The 24159-nt window shown below is 48.5% G+C and overlaps 1 protein-coding gene across 1 annotated transcript in view; it reads left to right on the forward strand.

Moving 5' to 3' along the window:
- Positions 1–24159, forward strand: part of LOC140400075 (histone H2B-like) — a 264362-nt gene that overhangs the window by 220799 nt on the left and 19404 nt on the right. The window contains exon 2 of the mRNA XM_072489554.1: positions 13735–13819. The gene's annotated coding sequence lies outside the window, so the exon portion shown is untranslated. The remainder of the gene's footprint in view (positions 1–13734; positions 13820–24159) is intronic.

The raw sequence follows: 24159 nt of genomic DNA on the forward strand, positions 1-24159 counted from the left end.
AGTGAGTAAATCCCACACTCACACGCTGTATCAGAGAGTGAGTAAATCCCACAGTATCACACTGCATCAGAGAGTGAGTAAATCCCACACTCTCACACTGTATCAGAGAGTGAGTAAATCCCACACTCACACTGTATCAGAGAGTGAGTAGATCCCACAGACACACTGTATCAGAGAGTGAGTAAATCCAACACTCACACAGTATCAGAGAGGAGTAAATCCAACACACACACTGTATCAGAGAGTGAGTAAATCCTAGCACAGGGCTAAATTGTTGGCTTTGAAAGCAGACCAAGGCAGGCCAGCAGCATGGTTCGATTCCCATACCAGCCTCCCCGAACAGGCGCCGGAATGTGGCGACTAGGGGCTTTTCACAGTAACTTCATTTGAAGCCTACTTGTGACAATAAGCGATTTTCATTTCGTTTTCAAATCCCACACTCACACTATCGGAGAGTGAATAAATCCAACACTCTCATACTGTATCGCAGTGCGTAAATCCCACACTCACACACTGTATCAGAGAGTGAGTAAATCCCACGCACACACACTATCAGAGAGTGAGTAAATCCCACACTCACACACACTGTATCACAGAGTGAGTAAATCTAACACGCACACACTGTATCAGAGTGAGTAAATCCCACACTCACACACTGTATCAGAGTGAGTAAATCCCACACACACACTGTATCAGAGAGTGAGTAATCCCACACTCTCACACTGCATCAGAGAGTGAGTAAATCCCACACTCTCACACTGTATCAGAGTGAGTAAATCCCACACTCACACACTGCATCAGAGAGTGAGTAATCCCACACTCACACACTGTATCAGAGAGTGAGTAAATCCCACACTCACACACTGTATCAGAGAGTGAGTAAATCCCACACTCACACACTGTATCAGATAGTGAATAAATCCCACACTCACACTGTATCAGTGAGTGAGTAAATCCCACACTCACACACTGTATCACAGAGTGAGTAAATCCCACAGTCACACACTGTATCAGAGAGTGAGTAAATCCCACACTCACACTGTATCAGAGAGTTGAGTAAATCCCACACTCAGAAACTGTGTCAGAGAGTGAGTAAATCCCACACTCACACTGTATCGGAGAGTAAGTGTATTCCACACTCACACACTACATCAGAGATTGAAGAAATCCCACACTCACACTGTAGCAGAGAGTGAGTAAATCCCACACTCACATATTACAAGACACTCACAGTTCCTGAATGAATCCCACCCTCCCGCAAAGTCCTTCTGTGGTGAAGGGTCCCTCTCACCGACAGCCAGGTGACATTTCCCGGTGGATTTTTACACACTGACAAAATGGGACAGGAGACATTCTTTCTGAAATGTATTTCCGGTTTGTAATATTGCAATATGAGGTTTGTGATTGGTGGAAAATCCTAAATGTGATTGGTCTGTTTACATCGCCAGTCAAATAAACAGAACATAACTGGCTGTCCTCATTTTCACAATGTCCAATCACAATCATTCCTTTCCCCATTCCTCATTAGCATAGATGTGAGGCTCTGTCTATTTAATCAGCGCTCGGAAGGGGTTTGCTTTATTTCTGGGTGAAATTGACGATGGCTGACGAGAAGAAACCAACATCGAAACCAGCTTCCAAGAAGGGAGCCAAGAAAGTCATTAAGAAACCGGCAGTAAAGGGCGGCAAGAAGCGGCGAAGGTCGAGGAAGGAGAGTTACTCCATCTACATCTACAAAGTGATGAAGCAGGTTCACCCCGACACCGGCATCTCCTCCCAAGGCCATGAGCATCATGAACTCCTTCGTCAACGATATTTTCGAGCGCATCGCGGGTGAGGCTTCCCGCCTGGCCCATTACAACAAGCGCAGCACCATCAGCTCCCGGGAGATCCAGACCGCCGTGCGCCTGCTGCTGCCCGGGGAACTGGCCAAGCACGCCGTGTCGGAAGGGACAAAGGCGGTGACCAAGTACACCAGCTCCAAGTAAAACTCCACAATGGACTGAAAACCACCCCAAATACAACGGCTCTTTTAAGAGCCACCCACAATCTCTTTGAAAAAGCTGCACCATCTTTTCCCGCATTGACTTGATGAGAAATCTCTTTGTGGAGGAGAGAGATTTGTCCCGTTCCAGAATGTTGTGAATGTGGCTTCATACCCGCCCGTCACAGACACTTTCACACAGAAGAGAATCAAACTGAATTGAGAGCGGATTTTAAACCCAGTCGGGTATTTGTGACGGACAATGAGGAGAAACACAATTTCAGGAGGGAATTATTTTAATTTAATGATAACTATATTCAGAGTTTAACAACTGGTGAGTTAAATTCATAAGGAAATTATTATTTTTTCTCTCGGGTGTTGTATTTACCGCTCCCGGAACAGAGTAAAGGCGGGAATGAAGAGGTTATTTTCGGGCTGATCTGTTTATTCCGCAGTTTTCCCAGGGGACGGAATCAGCGAGATTTGAGCACACACAGGACCTGAGTCCATTGCAGCGCTTTAAGATCTGCCTCTCCCCGGCCCTCCCTATTCTCCGGACACAAAGCTGCCTGTTCCACCGGCTGGATAGAGTCGGGGATTCTCTCCACACTTCCCAGTGTAACATTCCCGGCCGCTTTCAGGAGAGAGGCTCAGAAATCAGCCCTTTCTCCCTGTCCCTGTGAAGCCTGTGTGAAGGAGTTGGTTGGTAATCTCTATGTTTCTGCTTTTGCAGTGAGCTGAGATTTGCTCCGTTTTAAATTGCTGAACGGGGTCTTATTACCGCCGGTTACAGAGAAGAGATTGACAAGTTCAATCTGTTACTAAAATAGCGCCCGGATTCTGGGATGGAAAAATCAATAAACAGATCACCAAGTGTGAGATTCAAATAGTTTCCTGAACATTGAGCCGGTCCGTTATTTGGGATTTTCCTGCACTGAAATTGGCGGGAGTTTGTAATTTGAAAATGTCAGCCAATCAAAACCTGTAGCTCCTTCTCTCCAGCTCTCCGATTGGTTCAGGCAGAATTCACTCCGCCGCCTTGGCTTGGTGCTGAAAGCTGTTATTATTCTGTTATTTTCACAGCCCCCAAATCACCTCATTAGCAGCTGTTTTTAGCGGGAACGGAGCCTTCTCCCAATTCCTGAAATGTTCATTGATCCATCATTTTATTCCCAGTAATTCTCCGCAGGGTAACAGTCCGGAGTGGGATGATTCCAGAGCGGAATAAGGAGAGTCTGAGGACTCAATCCCACTCCCTGTTTTCAGTGAAGGACACTCGGTCCTGACTGAAGACTAAACGGAGCGTTTTCCTTCCGGGAATGCTGTGAACAGGGATTGATTCCGGGACAGTTAGAAAGCGAGAGGAGAATGAATCACATTTAAACTAAATGTTAAACCCGCGCCTGTGATTGGTGACGGGAAGCGCTGAATCAAACCAAATAAATAGAAGGGATTTGAAATCTCTGACTAAGGACGACATTTATTTGAATTCGCTCCTTTGCCACAATGAAATTGGCGGCTTTTTGAAATGGACAAATTCTCAGCTTCTGCCGGTTGTTGTGGGTAAATCCCGCCCTCTTCTGTTTCCAGTGAGCTGATTGGTGCAGAATATAGGCAAATGAGGTGAACTGAGCAGCGACCAATCAGAGGAGCCGTCAGTTTATAAAAGAGTGAATGCTGCAAAAATTGTTCATTGTGTGAAAGTGTTTGTGAGATTGGGACAATGTCTGGAAGAGGAAAGACCAGCGGTAAAGCTCGGGCCAAGGCCAAGTCTCGCTCCTCCCGGGCTGGACTGCAGTTCCCGGTGGGCCGTGTTCACAGGCTCCTGAGAAAGGGCAACTATGCCCAGCGTGTGGGGGCCGGAGCCCCGGTCTATCTGGCTGCTGTGCTCGAGTATCTGACCGCTGAAATCCTCGAGCTGGCCGGCAACGCGGCCCGGGACAACAAGAAGTCCCGCATCATCCCCAGGCACCTGCAGCTGGCCGTCCGCAACGACGAGGAGCTCAACAAGTTGATGGGAAGGGTGACCATCGCTCAGGGTGGGGTGCTGCCGAATATCCAGGCCGTGCTGCTGCCCAAGAAAACCAGCGCTGGCGCCGGCAAGAAGTGAAGCGACCATTCTTTAATCTGATAACACAAAGGCTCTTTTCAGAGCCACTCACTTCATCTGAAAAAGGGCCAACTTGTCTGTCCCTCAGATTCTGCTCTGCTACTTAATGTGCAAATGTTTCACGCTTTATGACATCAATCCGCAGCGCATTCTGTGCAGATTATTTACATGTTCAGTATTTATGATACATGTGAATTGATGGTGCTTATTGGGGATAAAAGTCTGTGAACTGATTTGATCTTAGTTTCAATAATATTCCTCAAAGAAGGAAGTCTGTAACTTGTAATCTATCCGCAAGTGATTTCGCTCTATTTAATATGTAGATATTTCTGCAATGACTATATCTGTAAGTGGGTTACTGTGTGACTCGCTTCATACTCGGAGCCTCAGATTATCAACCCCTGGCTCCCAATGTGCAGGAAAGTTTTTATGGAAGCAGTTTATTGGGGTAAGAAATCCTGGGAAACTGAAATTGTAGATCCAATAAAATGTTTTGATATTACATACTGTGCGGCAAAATTGACAACACCATCGTTTATAAACTATGAATTTTCTTTGAGATATGGAGACGAGAAACTTAATGATGCAGAGTAAATTGTGAGAATTCCCCTCAAGCCTCCTCGTGCTGTGATGGCAACTTTTCTGTGAGTGAGTTGCCCTTTACGGTCTCTCTACCTATCTATCGATCCATCCATCTATCTATGCAAGTTTCTACCTCACTATCTACATATCTATCATTGGACTCGAAACGTCAGCTCTTCTCTCCCTACACATGCTGCCAAACGTGCTGAGATTTTCCAGCATTCTCTTTTGTCTTTATCCCTCCATATCTGTCGGTCCGTCTTTCTAACCATTAATCTAAGTTACTCTTTCGAAGGGTCGGTGCAGTCTCGATGATTACATGAGATATTGTTGATGTTTGTATTAGCAATCACCGCAAGTCTAGTGAATTGGGCTGAAATTAAATACAGGCTGGCCCACAACTGAGAACGGATCCAGGGGAATGAGGAAACAGGTAGCGGGGAGAAAAAAATAAAGGAAATAAAATAAAATCCAGAATCAAGTTACTAGATGTGGAAGCTCTTTTCCTGAAAGACTTTGTTGCTGTTGGTGCTGAAGCCGGGCTTTAGGCGCGTTCCCCGCGGATGCGGCGGGCCAGCTGGATGTCTTTGGGCATGATGGTGACTCGCTTGGCGTGGATGGCGCACAGGTTGGTGTCCTCAAAGAGCCCCACCAGGTAAGCCTCGCTGGCCTCCTGCAGGGTCATGACGGCGGAGCTCTGGAAGCGCAGGTCTGTCTTGAAGTCCTGAGCGATCTCTCGCACCAGGCGCTGGAAGGGCAGTTTGCGGATCAGCAGCTCGGTGGATTTCTGGTAGCGGCGGATCTCCCTCAGAGCCACAGTGCCGGGTCTGTAGCGATGGGGCTTCTTCACTCCGCCCGTGGCTGGAGCGCTCTTGCGGGCCGCTTTGGTAGCCAGCTGTTTGCGAGGAGCTTTGCCTCCGGTCGATTTGCGCGCTGTCTGCTTGGTCCTGGCCATGATGTGAAACTGGGGGAAACGCACACGCTGAGAATGCTGGCGCCGCTCTCTCGCTGCCTATTTAAGACATTATAGTGACCGCCCACTTCTCCTCATTGGATGCAGCCCGATCCCGTGGACAAGTTTGAAAAGAGCGATGATTGGGAAGGATATCAGGGCCCTGATTGGTGGACCTGCAACTGACACCCCATCAATTTCAAAAAGCCTGCCAATTTCACAGGGACCAGGAACGGATATTTAACAAAACCGAAAAAATCAATCTCAAGTTGTAAGTATCAAAAACTTCTCAATGATTCCTGGTCCCATTTTTGTCTCGGATTGGACGCAACAGAGATAAACTGAATAAAATCGAGCAGGTACATAATTCCCGCTCGCATTACAATGTCAGTGTTCACTATGTGCGGTTACAGGTTTGACTTTGGGGAATGGTTGTTTCAGACTGTACAACGCATCTATGTCGCCTTGCAATGAGAAAACAAATCAATGATGGGAAAGGATTTCCTGCTCTAACGCTACCTGTCTTAACTTGGATACCTTGGTTTCCTCTTATGACTCGCTAAACCAGCTCAATGCGTTATTCTGCTGCCATTCTAAGGTCAGTGGTCTCAATGTGAGGATTTGGGCGGCTCTTAAAAGAGCCTTTGGATTTTGTTATATTGTCAAATGGATTTCCTCAGCCGCCGAATCCATAGAGAGTGCGGCCCTGGCGTTTGAGAGCGTAAACCACATCCATGGCGGTGACGGTCTTGCGCTTGGCGTGTTCAGTGTAGGTGACCGCGTCCCTGATCACATTCTCCAGGAAAACCTTCAGCACCCCGCGAGTCTCCTCATAGATCAAACCCGAGATGCGCTTAACCCCGCCACGGCGAGCCAGGCGGCGGATTGCTGGTTTGGTGATGCCCTGGATGTTATCACGAAGGACTTTGCGGTGCCGTTTTGCTCCGCCTTTACCCAGTCCTTTGCCTCCTTTCCCTCTGCCAGACATGATGCATGTTCAGTCAAATCGCTGCTGAATGAGAGACGAGCTACTGCTCTTTCCTTTATTATACAGCCCGCCCCGACCTGACTGAGAGAGAGAGGCGGGGAGCGGACTGAGTGACAGACAGAGCAGCGAAATGTCTTTGATCATCCAGCTCCTCCTCCTGCCTGCTCCAACCCACATTTTATATTCCTAACAGAAGGGAAAAGAGCGCGCTGAACAACACGTACAAACTGCAACATCAGACAGCAGCTAGTTAGAAACGCGGATCTATTAAATCCAGACTGGTCAGTAATATTCCCGCCTCAGTTCACTCCTTTCTAGAACCAGCCCAACTATCTGCTCCCATTTCAACCCCAGCTCCGATTCCATCCCCCACAACTCCTCTCCCAGACGGGTTGGGAATTTTACTAACATCCCTTCCAGCTGATATAAAGTGTTTAAGTTATGAGGTGGGATTTCTTCGCCATGTAACTCTTTTACAGACTCTCCCCCTGAATCTGTGAATAATGAAACTAACACAAACTGTGACTGTTCCCCCGGACATATCCCCGGTTAGGAAGAGGATCTAGAAAGGAGTGAACTGAGGCGGGAATATTACTGACAAGTCTGGATTTAATAGATCCGTGTTTCTAACTAGCTGCTGTCTGATGTTGCAGTTTGTACGTGTTGTTCAGCGCGCTCTTTTGACTTCTGTTTGGAATATAAAATGTGTGTTGGAGCAGGCAGTGTTTTAGTGCAGAGCGGGGTGCGAGGCCCGGTGCAGAGCATGTCAGCGAGTGAGCGGCAATACTGGATTGACATTTCTGTCTGAAATCTGCTCCCAGCACCGGGACAGCGATTCATTGGTCGGGGGATCAGCTATTTCCTGAGAGATGTGGGTGGCTCTGAGAAGAGCCTTTGGGTTCAGAGGTTTACAATTTGCTCGCCTTTCACTTCTTTGCTGGTTTCTTAGCCGTTGCTGATTTCACTTTGGGCTTGGCCTTCAACTGGGTCGGATTTATTCTGCCCTTGGTCTTTTTCACAAGTGACTTTTTCTTCGGGGCTGCTTTCTTCGCGCTCTTTTTGGGAGTTGCCGCCTTCGTGGCTGCTGGTTTCTTGGGAGATTTCTTGGCTGCTGGTTTCTTGGGAGATTTCTTGGCTGCTGGTTTCTTGGGAGATTTCTTGGCTGCTGGTTTCTTGGGAGATTTCTTGGCTGCTGGTTTCTTGGGAGATTTCTTGGCTGCTGTTTTTTTGGAAGATTTCTTGGCTGCTGGTTTCTTCACTGAAGGTTTCTCGCCTGCTCCGGTCTTTCTCACTTGCCCCCCGGTTGTCTTCTTAACGATCTTGAAGGAGCCGGAGGCGCCCGTGCCCTTGACCTGAGCCAAGCTGCCGTTGTCCACACTCCTCCTGACACTTTGCTTGATCTGGGCCCCCCGTTTATCCACATCGACCCCTTTGCTCCGCAGCGCCTTCTTTATGGCCTGTAAGGAAATCCCCTTGCGATCGCCGCTTTCCGCCACAATCTGGAGGATCAGCTCGCCCAGCCCGGGACCTTCTTGTTTCTTCCGGGGAACCGCCTTCTGCTTCTTGACAGCCTTGACTGGGGTGGCGGCTGGAGGAGCCGTTTCGGCGGCTGCACTGTCGCTCATGTCCGAGACTCTGCACAAAATCTCTCCGTCAATGTGGGTGAGAAATGAAGCCTCTGGTGGCGGCACTGAGCAACTTAAAGGCAGCGAGCGGACGGGGCGGAGACAACCTGCTCTCAGCTCCAGGCTGCTGCTGCCTCTCTGTGTTTTTCTCTCGTCCCAAACTCTCCAATTCCACTCAAATTCCAGCTCCACAGTGTCCCAGGATAATTCCTTCCTGTCTCTCACACTCTCATGTTTGCTGTAGAAAAGGTTTCACGCGATTTGAAGGCTCCATTTTGCATTTAACCCCGTTTTACTGATGCACTGTTCGCGCTCTCTCACCCGATCGCTCTCATTTTCCCAACCTTTCCACAGAAATCTGGAAAGCAGCATCGAAACTGCCCTGAAATCCAACTTGGAAAAGTAGGAGGGGAACAGGGGGATTGTTGGAATGAAAAATATTTCCATTCAGTCCCAGAGGGGTTGGGAGATCTCCTGGTCAGAGCGGACACACAAACACAGTTGGTTTCTCCTGTTTGGCCCGCCCCTTTCACACACTCTCTCTTCCACAATATTCACATCCACACACAAGGTCTGGAAATGACATTTCCAGGGCAGAATTCTCCCTCTTCTCAACACTTGTTCCCAATCCGTGTCTTAATTACTGTTCAACTCTCTGAGTTTTCTGTTTACCTAAATACCCGGCAGCAGTCAGTCATATTTTAAAAACTAAATTCATTGATGACCCACCTTCCTTGAAGGTGAAAATACAATTGATCTCCTCTCTATCAGTGGAGATTTTCCTGCTTGATGTGATCCTCCTGCACTGCCCGGTAACACTGAACCCCAAACTCAACAAACAGGGACACCCAGTTAAAGAATAATCCCACCCCTCTGAGAGTGGAGCTTTTCACAGTGACACACAGATTCTGACCATTCTGATCCCAGTAGCAAATTCAAGTAATAGAGATGGACTCGCAGAGCCGGACTTTCTGTGTGGAGGAGGGACAGTGACCGTCTCACCCACAAAATGACAGCAGTGTTCACAGTGAGGGCCAGTGTTACACGTGTTGTCATTGTGTCCAGTGTGCACAGTGAAGGCCAGTGTTACACGTGTCATCACTGTATCCAGTGTTCACAGTGAGGGCCAGTGTTACACGTGTTACCTCAGTGTCCAGTGTTCACAGTGAGGGCCAGTGTTACACGTGTTATCACTGTGTCCATAACACTCCTGATGAAATATTGAAAATTTGAGACAGAGACAGAGAAAAATAGAGAGTGACATAGAAACAAGGATAAGGATGAACTCATAGAGCTGGACTTTCTGTGTGGAGGGGAGGCACTTCCACAATCAGAGCACCTGGTAATCAGAGGATTGTTCACAACCAGGGAATTTTCCATCCAGGAGAGTGTTTAAAATTAGTGAGTGTAAACCAGGAGAGTGTGTAAAATCATGAGAATGTGCACAATAAAAGGTGTGTAAACCAGAGTGTGTGTAAACCAGGGTAGTGTGTACAACAGGGGAATGTATAAAGCAGGGAGTGTATTCACCAGATGATTGTGTGAATCATGGGAATTGTAATACCAGAGAAGTGTGTAAATCTAAAGGTGAACAAAAAAAAGTACAGCACAGGAACAGGCCCTTCGCCCCTCCAAGCCTGTGCCGACCATGCTGCCCGACTAAACTACAACCTTCTACACTTCCTGGGTCCGTATCCCTCTATTCCCATCCTATTCATGTATTTGTCAAGATGGCCCTTAAATGTCACTATCGTCCCTGCTTCCACCACTTCCTCTGGCAGCTCGTTCCAGGCACCCACTACCCTCTGTGTAAAAAAGACTTGCCTCGTACATCTACTCTAAACTTTGCCCCTCGCACCTTAAACCTATGCCCCCTAGTAATTGACTCCTCTACCCTGGGGAAAAGCCTCTGACTATCCACTCTGTCTGTGCCCCTCATAATTTTGTCTATCTCTGTCAGGTCGCCCCTCAACCTCCGCCGTTCCCGTGAGAACTAACCAAGTTTATTGAACCGCTCCTCATAGCTAATGCCCTCCATACCAGGCAACATCCTGGTTAATCTCTTCTGCACTCTCTCTAAAGCCTCCACATCTTTCTAGTAGTGTGGCGACCAGAATTGAACACTATACTCCAAGTGTGGCTAAATAAGGTTATGTACAGCTGCAACATGACTTGCCAATTCTTATTCACAATGCCCCGGCCAATGAAGGCAAGCATGCCGTGTGCCTTCTTAACTACCTTCTCCACCTGTGTTGCCCCTTTCATAAGAACATAAGAACTAGGAGCAGGAGTAGGCCATCTGGCCCCTCGAGCCTGCTCCACCATTCAATGAGATCATGGCTGATCTTTCAGTGACCTGTGGACCTGTACACCTAGATCTCTCTGACTTTCAATACTCTTGAGAGTTCTAATATTCAATGTCTGTTCCCTACCTGCGTTAGACCTTCCAAAATGCATTATCTCACAATTGTCCGGATTAAACTCCATCTGTCATCTCTCCACCTAAGTCTCCAAACAATCTAAACCCTGATTTATCCTCTGACAGTCCTCATCACTACCGCAATTCCACCAACCTTTGTGTCATCTGCAAACTTACTAATCAGACCAGTTACATTTTCCTCCCAATCATTTATATATACTACGAACAGCAAAGGTCCCAGCACTGATCCCTGCGGAACACCACTAGTCCCAGCCCTCCAATTAGAAAAGCATCCTTCCATTTCTACTGTCTGCCATTATGACCTAGCCTGTTCTGTATCCACTTTGCCAGCTCACCCCTGATACCATGTGACTTCACCTTTTGTACCAGTATACCATGAGGGACCTTTGACAAGGCCTTACTGAAGTCATTATAGACAACATCCACTGCTCTACCTGCATCAATCATCTTTGTGACCTCTTCGGAAAACTCTATCAAGTTAGTGAGACATGAACTCCCCTTCACAAAACCATGCTGCCTCTCACTAATACGTCCATTTGGATAGAGAGTAAACCAGGAGAGTGAGTAAACCAGAGGAGTGAGTGAACCAGGGGAGTGAGTGAACCAGGAGAGTGAGTGAACCAGGAGAGTGAGTGAACCAGGAGAGTGAGTGAGCCAGGAGAGTGAGTGAGCCAGGGGGTTGAGTGAAACAGGAGAGTGAGTGAACCAGGAGAGTGAGTGAACCAGGAGAGTGAGTGAACCAGGAGAGTGAGTGAACCAGGAGAGTGAGTGAACCAGGGGAGTGAGTGAACCAGGAGAGTGAGTGAACCAGGGGGTTGAGTGAACCAGGAGAGCAAGTGAACCAGGGGAGCGAGTAAACCAGGAGAGTGAGTGAACCGGGAGAGTGAGTGAACCGGGGGAGTGAGTGAACCGGGGGAGTGAGTGAACCGGGGGAGTGAGTGAACCGGGGGAGTGAGTGAACCGGGGGAGTGAGTGAACCGGGGGAGTGAGTGAACCGGGGGAGTGAGTGAACCGGGGGAGTGAGTGAACCGGGGGAGTGAGTGAACCGGGGGAGTGAGTGAACCGGGGGAGTGAGTGAACCGGGGGAGTGAGTGAACTGGGGGAGTGAGTGAACCGGGGGAATGAGTGAACCAGGGGAGTGAGTGAACCAGGGGAGTGAGTGAACCAGGAGAGTGAGTGAACCAGTGGGTTGAGTGAACCGGGGGAGCGAGTGAACCGGGGGAGCGAGTGAACCGGGGGAATGAGTGAACCGGGGGAGTGAGTGAACCGGGGGTGTGAGTGAACCGGGGGAGTGAGTGAACCAGGGGAGTGAGTGAACCAGGAGAGTGAGTGAACCAGTGGGTTGAGTGAACCAGTGGGTTGAGTGAACCGGGGGAGCGAGTGAACCGGGGGAGCGAGTGAACCGGGAGAGCGAGTGAATCAGGGGAGTGAGTGAACCCAGAGGTGGAACAGTGGTTCGCACTGCTGCCTCACTGTGCCAGGGACCTGGGTTCAATTCTAGCATTGGGTGACTGCCTGTATGGCGTTTGCATGTTCTCCCCGTGTGTGTGGGTCGGTTCCCTCCGGGTGCTCCGATTTGCTCCCACAGGCCATAGATGTGCAGGTTATGTGGGTCGGCAATGCTGAATTCCCGCTGTGTCCAGGGGTGTGTCGGTTCAGTGGGGTTACGGGTTTATGGGGATAAGGCGGCGAGTGGGCGGAGTTGGGGCGCTCTTTCAGAGGGTCGCTGCAGACTCGATGGGCCGAATTGCCTCCTTCACACTGTAGTAATTCTGTGGATCAGTGGAATGGTAGTTTGCAGAAAGTGTGAGTTTGAGGGGCTGAGTGACAGTGTAATAACAAACAAGCTGCAGGCAATGACTGCAAATTGAATCTCTCATTGGGACAAACACACAGCTACAAAGGTGATTGGTTGAGCCGAGGGCGCAGGGCCACTTGCAGCCACACACACAGTCCCCCCAACACGGGCTCTACAGGAGGTTTTGCTCCACATGTGATGACTATGAAATGGGGAATGTTCCCCTTGATTCTCAATGCTGAATTGCGGCGGGGATGTGCGCATGCCCGGTGTAACCCCGCCCCTGCTTGTCGTCATTCTGAGATTGGGAGCGCATGCGCAGCCCCTCCCCCACGCACTCTCCATTTGGTCAGTGAGTGGAATCGCTTTGTTGAAACTGAGGGAAATGCCAATGTCAGGGCCCAGGTCAGCGAGGAAACAGCGTTCTCATTGCAGCAGCACCTCCATCTGGGAGTGTGAGCAAAGAGGCTCAGAGATCATTACTGACTCGGGGGAGTTCAGGGAGAATCGGGGGCTGTTTGCAAGAGGCGCAGCGGAACACGATCTTGTTCCGGGACTTGGAGTGAGTGGGGGGCGTGGAGGGAGAGTTCTTTCTGGGCCTGGCTTATTGTCTGATTCTGGGTTAGGATTTGGAGAGTATTTTCTTTCTTTTACTGATTGGGGGCAGCACGGTGGCATCGGGGTTAGCACGGTTGCTTCACAGCTCTAGGGTCTCAGGTTCGAATCCCGGCTTGGTCACTGTCTGTGCGGAGTCTGCACGTTCTCCCCGTATCTGCGTGGGTTTCCTCCGGGTGCTCCAGTTTCCTCCCACAGTCAGATGTGCGGGTTAGGTGGAATGGCCATGATAAATTGCACTTAGTGTCCAACACTGTCCAACAGCGCACATGGGCTGGTTTAGCACACTGGGCTAAATCGCTGTCTTTTAAAGCAGACCAAGGCAGGCCAGCAGCACGGTTCATTTCCCGTACCAGCCTCCCCGAACAGGCGCTGGAATGTGGCGACTAGGGGCTTTTCACAGTAACTTCATTTGAAGCCGACTTGTGACAATAAGCGATTTTCATTTCATTTCACATGGTTAGGTGGGGTTACTGGGTAAGGGTGGAGGCGTGGAACGCTCTTTACAAAGATGGGCTCGATGGACCGAATGGCCTCCTTTTGCACTATAAATTCTGTGATTATCAGTTGAAAGAATAGATTGATCTATCATTGGCCTCATCTGACCCTGATTTACAAGAGATATGCTTTCTTCCCCTAGTTCAACAGATGAAGAGATGAGTTCCAAGAACAAGATGATGATTCCTCAGCAAAATGTATGTGTCGCCGTCTCCTTCTAACTGACAGTAAGTACAATATTAATCCAACATTGCAGAGACACAGACACAACATCAACTCCACCGTCACAGAGAAAAGAAGCAGTCAGACTCACATTGACCTCAAGTCCCAGATAAACATGTCCAATCCAACAGTGATACACGAGAGGGCAGGTGGGATAATTTTCCACAATTCGTCCTCCCTCCATATCATGGAACGTTGGATCAACTTGTGATAACAGCTTTTCATCTGTAAAGTAATCAGTATAGTATTAATTAGGTATAGATTCAGCAATCAATGTGGATGTAATCCATTTGCACTTTTTTTGCACCTTTATTAGTGCAAAATACATAATAATAATCGCTTCTTGTCACAAGTAAGCTTCAATGAAGTTACTGTGAAAAGCCCCTAGTCGCCACATTCCGGCACCTGTTCGGGGTGGCAGTTACAGGATTGAACCCGCGCTGCTGGCCTTCTTATGCATTAAAAGCCAGTTGTTTAGCCCACTGTGCTAAACCAGTCCCTGGTTTATCTCGAACGATCTCCGATATAACGGAACAGTGTCATTTTCATGAGACGTGGATACAGATCATTTGTTATATCAATATTATCACTAAAAGTAATAATGGAAGATCAATATTGAACCAAAAGTTCACCATTAACTCACAGAACAGATATTGACAAGAACAGAAAACACAATAAAATCACGCACATCAGAGACGTGGACAGATAGAGATTAAACCCAGAATCCTATAACAGAGATAGACAGCTACAAATGCAAGCACACAGAACAGAGGCAGAGAGTTATAGAATCAAATTGATTTTTCGCTAACACATGACCCATAACAGAGACAGACAGCTACAGTGGAAAAGACACACACTCACACACATTCAGACACCAACAACTGAGCAGAAAGCAGTAAAATATGCCATAGATCATACACAGACAGTGAGGGTAAAACACACTCACACATTCTCTCACAGTAAGCAGTAAAATATGCATTATCTATCACAGAGAGACAGTGAGGGTAAAACACGCACTCATATTTTCTTATGCACATGTTCACTCACAAGTAACTTAGCAGTAAGCACTACATAAGCATTATATATCGCAGAGTCTGAGGGTGAAACACACACACACCAATCACTGAGCATTAAGCAGTAAAATATGTTATTTCGAGCACAGAGTAACAGTGAGGTTTATACACACTCACTCACACTCTTTCTCTCATACACTCTCTCTCTCACACACACACCCATGCACTGTCTCTCCCACAGACACTCACAAATCCAGAACATAGTAATAATCAATAAAATATTAATTATATATCACAGAGAGACAGTGAGGTTAATACACACGCACTCACTCCCCCTCTCTCTCTCTCTCTCTCACACACCAGTCACTGAGCAGTAAGCAATTAAATATGTGACATATATCACAGAGATACAGTGAGGGTAAAACATGCACTCACACTCTCTCTCACATACACACTCTCTCTCCAACACACCAGTCACTGAGCAGTAAGCAATAAAGTATGCGATATATACCACAGCGATACAGTGAGGGTAAAATATGCATTCACTCTCTCACTCACACGCGCTCACTCAGACAGTCACACAGCAGTAACTGAGCAGTAACCTGTACAATATGTGTTATACACCATAGAGAGACGGTGAGGGTAAATCACACGCTCACGCTGTCTCTCACACACTGTCTCACATTTTACTGCTTACTGAGCAGTAAAATATTTGTTACATATCAGAGAGAAACAGTGAGGGTAACACACACACACACACTCTGTCTCTTGCACACTCAGACACAGTCACACACACTCACAAACACTCTCTCTCTCATAGAAACCCTACAGTGCAGAAGGAGACCATTCAACCCATCGGGTCTGCATTGACCCTCTGAATGAGCACGCCACGCTAAGACCAATCTCCCACCCTCTCCTTGTAACCCCACCGAAGGACAGTTTAGCATATCCAAACCCCATAACCTGCATATCTTTGGACTGTGGGAGGAAACCGGAGGAAACCCAAACAGACACGGAAGAATGTACAAACTCCACACAGTCGCCCGAAGTCGGAATCAAACCCAGGTCTCTGACGCTGTCAGGCAGCAGTGCTAACCACTGTGCCACCCTGCTGCCCATCAGCAGCACATCCACTTTTCACCCTGTTGCTCTCTCACGCACATACACAAACACTCACTATCCCGCACATATACAGACTCTCCCTCACACAGACTCTCACACTCTCACTCACACTCACTCACACACTCTCACTCACACTCACTCCCTCACACACACTCGGACTGACACTCACTATCTCACTCAGTCCCTCTCACACACACTCTCTCTCTTGCACACTATCTCACTCACACATACTCACTCCCTCTCACACACACTCACTCCCTCTCTCACACACTCACTCCCTCTCTCACACACTCACTCCCTCTCACACACACTCACTCCCTCTCACACACACTCTCTCACTCACACACACACCATCTCACTCACACACTCCCTCTCACACACTCCCTCTCACACACTCCCTCTCACACACTCCCTCTCACACACTCCCTCTCACACACTCCCTCTCACACACTCCCTCTCACACACTCCCTCTCACACACTCCCTCTCACACACTCCCTCTCACACACTCCCTCTCACACACTCCCTCTCACACACTCCCTCTCACACACTCCCTCTCACACACTCCCTCTCACACACTCCCTCTCACACACTCCCTCTCACACACTCCCTCTCACACACTCCCTCTCACACACTCCCTCTCACACACTCCCTCTCACACACTCCCTCTCACACACTCCCTCTCACACACACACACTCCCTCTCACACACACTATCTCACGCACACACACACTATTTACTGAGCAATAAGCTGTATAATATTTGTTATGTATCACAGAGAAACAAAGAGGGCAAAACACACACACAACTGTCACACACACTTACGTTCTCTCTCACACAAAGAGGCTCCCTCTCTCGCACACACTCTCTCTCTCACACACACTCAGTCACTCTCACTCACACACATACCAGTCACTGAGCAGTAAGCAGTTGAATATGTGTTATATATCACAGATACATAGTGAGGGTAAAACTCACACACACCTGTAAGAGTAAAATATATGTTATATATCACAGACACATAGTGAGGGTAAAACACACACACACCTGTAAGAGTAAAATATGTGTTATATATCGCAAATACATAGTGAGGGTAAAACTCACACACACACCTGTAAGAGTAAAATATGTGTTATATATCACAGATACATAGTGAGGGTAAAACACACACACACACCTGTAAGAGTAAATTATGTGTTATATATCGCAGTACAGAGTGAGGGTAAAACACACACACACCTGTAAGAGTAAAATACGTGTTATATGTTACAGATACATAGTGAGGGTAAAACACACACACACACCTGTAAGAGTAAAATATGTGTTATATATCACAGATACATAGTGAGGGTAAAACTAACACACACCTGTAAGAGTAAAATATGTGTTATATATCACAGATACATAGTGAGGGTAAAACACACACACACCTGTAAGAGTAAAATATGTGTTATATATCACAGATACATAGTGAGGGTAAATCTCACACACACCTGTAAGAGTAAATAATGTGTTATATATCACAGAGAGACTGAGGGAAAATACACACAGGCTCACTGACAGACACAAACTCACACACACACAATCTCATACAAACTCACACCCCAGTAACAGAGCAGCAATCACTAATATATGTGTTATATATCAAAGACAGTGAGGGTAAAACTGACAGCCAAACTCACTCACACACACACTCACACACACACACACACAACAATAACTGAGCAGTAAGCAGTAAAATGTTATATATCATAGAAACAATGAGGATAATACTCACACTCTCTCACTTACCCACTCTCACTCACCAGTAAATGAACAGTAAGCAGTAAAATATGTGTCCTATATCACAGAGAGATATGGAGGGTCAAACACACACTCTCACACACCAGTACCTCTATGAATCAATCTTATAATAATCTTTCTTGTCACAAGTAGGCTTACATTAACACTGCAATGAAGTACCTGTGAAAATCCCCTAGTCGCCACATTCTGGCGCCTGTTTGGGTACACGGAGGGAGAATTCAGAATGTCCAAATTACCTAGCAGCTCGTCTTTCGGGACATAACCTCACTGTCTCTCTGTGATATATAATGAATATTCCACTGCTTATTGCTCAGTTACTGGTGTGAGGGAGTGTGTGTGTGCATGTGTGTGTGTGTGTGTGTGTGTGTGAGAGAGTGTGTGAGAGTGTGTGTGAGAGAGTGTGTGAGAGTGTGTGTGAGAGTGTGTGTGTGTGTGTGTGAGAGAGAGTGAGTGTGTGTGAGGGAGGGTGTGTGTGTGTGTGTGAGTGTGTGTGTGAGAGTGAGTGAGTGTGTGTGTGTGTGCATGTGTGTGTGTGTGTGTGTGTGTGTGTGAGAGAGTGTGTGAGAGTGTGTGTGTGTGTGTGAGAGAGAGTGAGTGTGTGTGAGGGAGGGTGTGTGTGTGTGTGTGAGTGTGTGTGTGAGAGTGAGTGAGTGTGTGTGTGTGTGAGGGAGTGTGTGTGTGTGTGTGAGAGAGTGTGTGAGTGAGTGTTTACCCTCACTGTCTCTCTCTGCTTTATAACTCGTATATTTCACTCTCTCTCACATTCTCTCTCTCACACACTCATACACTATCTCATTCACACACACCAGTAACTGAGCGGTAAAATATGAATTATATATCGCAGAGAGACAGTGAGGGTAAAACACACATTCTCACTCTATTTCTCTGGCAAACACTAACTCTCACACACACTCACGCTCTCTCTCTCACACTCTCGCTCCCTCTCTCACAGACTCTCTCTCTCACACACTCACACACACACACAGTGACACATTCAGACAGTGAGGGTAAAACACACACTCACACTCTATTTCTCTGGCAAACACTAACTCTCACACACACTCACTCTCTCACACTCCTAGTCCCTCTCTCTCAGACTGCCCCACACATGGACACACCAGTCACTGAGCAGTAAGCAGTTAAATATGTGTTATATATCGCAGAGGGACAGTGAGGGTAAAACACACTCTCGCCACTCTCACACTTAAGTAACTGAGCAGTTAGCAGTAAAATATATTATATATGATAGCCAGATAGTGAGGATAAACACACGCACACACCAGTAACTGAGCAGCAAAATATGTGTGAAATATCACAGAGACAATGAAGGCAAAACACACACACACGCACGCAGACTATTTCTCACACTCATACACTCACACACACAGTGACACATTCTCTCGCACACACTCACACATACTCTGATATTCACACACACTTTGACACAAGAGTAACTGAGCAGTAAGCAGTAAAATATGCATCATATATCACAGAGACCGTGATGGTAAAACACACTCTCTCTCTCGCACACACACACACACTCAAACCGGTAACTGAGCAGCAACAGCAAAATATGTTATATATATATCAAATAGTGACAATGTCAAATACACATAGGCTCACTCGCTCACACACGCACTCCCTCACACGCACTCCCTCACACGCACTCCCTCACACGCGCGCACTCGCACACGCGCGGACTCGCTCACGCGCGGACTCGCTCACGCGCCCCCACTCCCTCTCTCACGCACCCACTCCCTCTCTCACGCACCCACTCCCTCTCTCACGCACCCACTCCCTCTCACGCACCCACTCCCTCTCTCACGCACCCACTCCCTCTCTCACGCACCCACTCCCTCTCTCACGCACCCACTCCCTCTCTCACGCACCCACTCCCTCTCTCACGCACCCACTCCCTCTCTCACACACACCCACTCCCCCTCTCACACACACCCACTCCCCCTCTCACACACACCCACTCCCCCTCTCACACACACCCACTCCCCCTCTCACACACACCCACTCCCCCTCTCACACACACCCACTCCCCCTCTCACACACACCCACTCCCCCTCTCACACACACCCACTCCCCCTCTCACACACACCCACTCCCCCTCTCACACACACCCACTCCCTCTCTCACACACACCCACTCCCTCTCTCACACACACCCACTCCCTCTCTCACACACACCCACTCCCTCTCTCACACACACCCACTCCCTCTCTCACACACACCCACTCCCTCTCTCACACACACCCACTCCCTCTCTCACACACACCCACTCCCTCTCTCACACACACCCACTCCCTCTCTCACACACACCCACTCCCTCTCTCACACACACCCACTCCCTCTCTCACACACACCCACTCCCTCTCTCACACACACCCACTCCCTCTCTCACACACACCCACTCCCTCTCTCACACACACCCACTCCCTCTCTCACACACACCCACTCCCTCTCTCACACACACCCACTCCCTCTCTCACACACACCCACTCCCTCTCTCACACACACCCACTCCCTCTCTCACACACACCCACTCCCTCTCTCACACACACCCACTCCCTCTCTCACACACACCCACTCCCTCTCTCACACACACCCACTCCCTCTCTCACACACACCCACTCCCTCTCTCACACACACCCACTCCCTCTCTCACACACACCCACTCCCTCTCTCACACACACCCACTCCCTCTCTCACACACACCCACTCCCTCTCTCACACACACCCACTCCCTCTCTCACACACACCCACTCCCTCTCTCACACACACCCACTCCCTCTCTCACACACACCCACTCCCTCTCTCACACACACCCACTCCCTCTCTCACACACACCCACTCCCTCTCTCACACACACCCACTCCCTCTCTCACACACCCACTCCCTCTCTCACACTCCCACTCCCTCTCTCACACTCCCACTCCCTCTCTCACACACCCACTCCCTCTCTCACACACCCACTCCCTCTCTCACACACACCCACTCCCTCTCTCACACACACCCACTCCCTCTCTCACACACACCCACTCCCTCTCTCACACACACCCACTCCCTCTCTCACACACACCCACTCCCTCTCTCACACACACCCACTCCCTCTCTCACACACACCCACTCCCTCTCTCACACACACCCACTCCCTCTCTCACACACACCCACTCCCTCTCTCACACACACCCACTCCCTCTCTCACACACACCCACTCCCTCTCTCACACACACCCACTCCCTCTCTCACACACACCCACTCCCTCTCTCACACACACCCACTCCCTCTCTCACACACACCCACTCCCTCTCTCACACACCCACTCCCTCTCTCACACACCCACTCCCTCTCTCACACTCCCACTCCCTCTCTCACACTCCCACTCCCTCTCTCACACTCCCACTCCCTCTCTCACACACCCACTCCCTCTCTCTCACACCCTCTCAAACATACCTGTAACTGAACGGCAGACACTAATATATGCATTATATATCACAGAGGCAGTGAGGAGAAAACTGACACCCACGTGCACACACTTCTGCTCACACTCTCTATCACACACTCACTCACACACACGCACTCCAGGAACTGAACAGTATGCTGTAAAATATGTGTTCTACTTCACTGAGAGATCTCACACACTCTCTCACTCACACACACTTACACACCATTAACTAAGCAGTAAGCTGTAAAATATTTGTTGTATCTCACCGCGAAACAATGACGCAAAACTCACCCTCACACTCTATCATACAAACACTATCTCTCACTCACACTCAAGCTCTCTCACGCACGCTCAGGCTCTCTCACGCACGCTCAGGCTCTCTCACGCACGCTCAGGCTCTCTCACGCACGCCCAGGCTCTCTCACGCACACCCAGGCTCTCTCACGCACACCCAGGCTCTCTGACGCACACTCAGGCTCTCTGACGCACACCCAGGCTCTCTGACGCACACTCAGGCTCTCTCTCGCACACTCAGGCTCTCTCACGCATACCCAGGCTCTCTCACGCACACCCAGGCTCTCTCACGCACACCCAGGCTCTCTCACGCACACCCAGGCTCTCTCACGCACACCCAGGCTCTCTCACGCACACCCAGGCTCTCTCACGCACACCCAGGCTCTCTCACGCACACCCAGGCTCTCTCACGCACACCCAGGCTCTCTCACGCACACCCAGGCTCTCTCACGCACACCCAGGCTCTCTCACGCACACCCAGGCTCTCTCACGCACACCCAGGCTCTCTCACGCACACCCAGGCTCTCTCACGCACACCCAGGCTCTCTCACGCACACCCAGGCTCTCTCACGCACACCCAGGCTCTCTCACGCACACCCAGGCTCTCTCACGCACACCCAGGCTCTCTCACGCACACTCAGGCTCTCTCACGCACACTCAGGCTCTCTCACGCACACTCAGGCTCTCTCACGCACACTCAGGCTCTCTCACACACACTCAGGCTCTCTCACACACTCAGGCTCTCTCACGCACACTCAGGCTCTCTCTCTCACACACACAAGTCACTGAGCAGTAAGCAGTTATATTTGCGTTATATATTGCAGAGGGACACTGAAGGTAAAACACACACTCGCCACTCTCACACTTCAGTAACTGAGCAGTAAGCCGTAAAATATGTTATATATCACAGAGAGACAATGAAGGTAAAGCACACACATACTCTCTCCCCTCACACTCCTGAAGACTATTTCTCACACTCACACACTCTGTCACACGGACTGACACACTCTCTTGCACACAGTCCCTCACACACTCTCACACTCTTTCATATTCACACACTTTCTGATACTCACAAACTCTCTGACACAACAATATCTAGTAATAAGTAGTAAAATATGCATCATATATCAAAGAGAGACAATGAGGATAAAATACACATAAGTGCACTCTCTCACAAACACACATACATGCTCGCACATGCATTCTCACACATACACACTTTCACACACACATGCACGCTTACTCTCAAACATATGCTCTCTCACACACATGCGCTGCCTCTCTCTCTCTCACACACATGCTCTCACATACCAGTAATGAGCAGCAGACACTAATATATGCATTATATATCACTGAGACAATGAGGGGAAAACTGACACCCACACACACACACGTTCGCTCTCACACTCACACTCTCTCACACTCACTCTCTCACACACACACTGAAAGTAAGCAGTAAAATATGTGTTATGTATCAATGAGAGACAGTGAGGGTAATACACACTTTCGCACACATTCATGCCGACTCTCTCGCACACACGAACACACACTTACTCATCAATATCTGATCAGTAAGCAGTAGAATATGTGTTATATATCATAGAGTGACATTGAAAATAAAACACACGCACACATACTCACATTCTCTCACTCTGACACACCAGTAACTGAGCAGGAAGCAGTAAAATATGCATTATATATCACAGGGACATTGAGGATAAAACTTACACACACACAAACCGCTAACTGAGCACTAAACTGTAAGTATGCATTATATATCACAGCGAGATTGGGAGTCTGATGAACAAGGCAGATGAAGTGAGAATCTGGGGTTTGATGTATTTGCTGTCACTGAATCACGGTTGGGAGAGGGGAAGGATTGGGAGCTCAATATTCCGGCATATAGGATCTCCCGGAGAGATCGGGCAGGAGTTAAAAGGGGCGTAGGTGTCACAATTTTGATCAGGGAATGAATGACATCAGTAAGGAGAGATGGCATCTAAGAAGGCTCTTCAACTGAAGCCAAATGGGTATATCTTAAAAACCAAAAAGGAGCAATCACATTACTGGAGTGTTCTATACCATCCCCTAACCATCCGAAAGATATAGAAGAGCAAATATGTAGGCAAATTTCAGAGAAGTGGCAAAGTAATAGGAGTGTGATAGTGGGATCAGTGGGGGATTCCAACTTCCCCAATATGAACTGGTGTAGTCATAGTGTGAAAGTTTAGAGGGAGCGGAATTCTTAAAATGCATCCATGAGAACTTTTTAAGCCAGTACGTAGAGGGACAGACAAGAGAGGGGCGGTCTTGGACTTCATTTTCAGTAACGAAGCTGGACAAGTGGTTGAAGTATCGTTGGGGGAGCATTTTGCAGACAGTGATCATAATTCATTAAGTACAAGATAGTTCTGGAAAAGGACATGGATGGACCTCAGATCAAAGTTCTCAACTGGAGGAAAGCTGATTTTAATAAGATCAGATATGATTTGGCCAGAGTGGATCGGGAGCAGACACCTTTCGGTAAATCTGTGAAAGAACAATGGGACACATTCAACGAGGAAATAGGGAGAGTACACGGCCAACATGTTCCAATCAAGAAAAGGGTGGGACCAACAAATCCAGTCAACCATGTATATTGAGGGATATACAGCGTTGGATA

Source organism: Scyliorhinus torazame, chromosome 24 (assembly GCF_047496885.1).
Source record: "Scyliorhinus torazame isolate Kashiwa2021f chromosome 24, sScyTor2.1, whole genome shotgun sequence".
Classification (NCBI taxonomy): Eukaryota; Metazoa; Chordata; class Chondrichthyes; order Carcharhiniformes; family Scyliorhinidae; genus Scyliorhinus; species Scyliorhinus torazame.